The following is a 703-nucleotide window of genomic DNA, read 5'->3' on the forward strand; positions in this document are numbered from 1 at the left end:
GATTTAGCACAACTTGAGAGTGAGTAAATGATGACAATTTTCATTTTTTGGGTGAACTATCCCTTTAAAATGATTAACTATTGTGAAAGTATTGTTTATTGTTAATGTTAACTAATGTGCTTAACTAATGTTAACAAACTCCATTTTTTATTTGTAATAAACAATGTTTTATTTTTAACTCTAAGGTGGAACATACTCATCTGTGTATGTATGTGTATTAAAGGGGTGGTTCACTGTTTTTTTCTAGGCTTGATTGTGTTTATGGGGTGAAGTCTAATATGTGTTAATGCTTAGTTAAAAAAAAAACTCATTTTTTTTCACATAATTTACCTTTATTCCACACCGCTCTATCCCTTCTCTGAGAAACGCGCAAATCATTTCCTGCTTTTATGAAGCCCCGCCCTCAGAAATAGGCGATGGGCTCTGATTGGTTAGCTAGCCCAGTGTGTTGTGATTGGCTAAACCGCCTCTAGTGTGCATCTAACTCACCTACTCACCTCAGCGGCATGTGCTCCGGTTGTATTGTAAACAACGGCGTCGTTAATATCACTTATCAGTTTGAGCCCGATTGAGAAGCAGAGGATATTATTGAAGAGGATCGTGCAGAACCTGTGCAAGCACGGCTTTTAATGGTAGGCCTATGTTTTTTGTTTGTTGTTGTCTCATACTTTTAGATATGCTGTTATTTGTAAATGCTACTGCT

The 703-nt window shown here is 36.7% G+C and overlaps 1 protein-coding gene across 4 annotated transcripts in view; it reads right to left on the bottom strand.

Annotated features, from left to right (window-relative positions):
- Positions 1-703, bottom strand: part of LOC107655070 (lysine-specific demethylase 5B-like) — a 36,741-nt gene that overhangs the window by 21,351 nt on the left and 14,687 nt on the right. The window lies entirely within an intron of this gene.

Source organism: Sinocyclocheilus anshuiensis, unplaced genomic scaffold, assembly GCF_001515605.1.
Source record: "Sinocyclocheilus anshuiensis isolate Anshui unplaced genomic scaffold, SAMN03320099.WGS_v1.1 scaffold1072, whole genome shotgun sequence".
NCBI lineage: Eukaryota > Metazoa > Chordata > Actinopteri > Cypriniformes > Cyprinidae > Sinocyclocheilus > Sinocyclocheilus anshuiensis.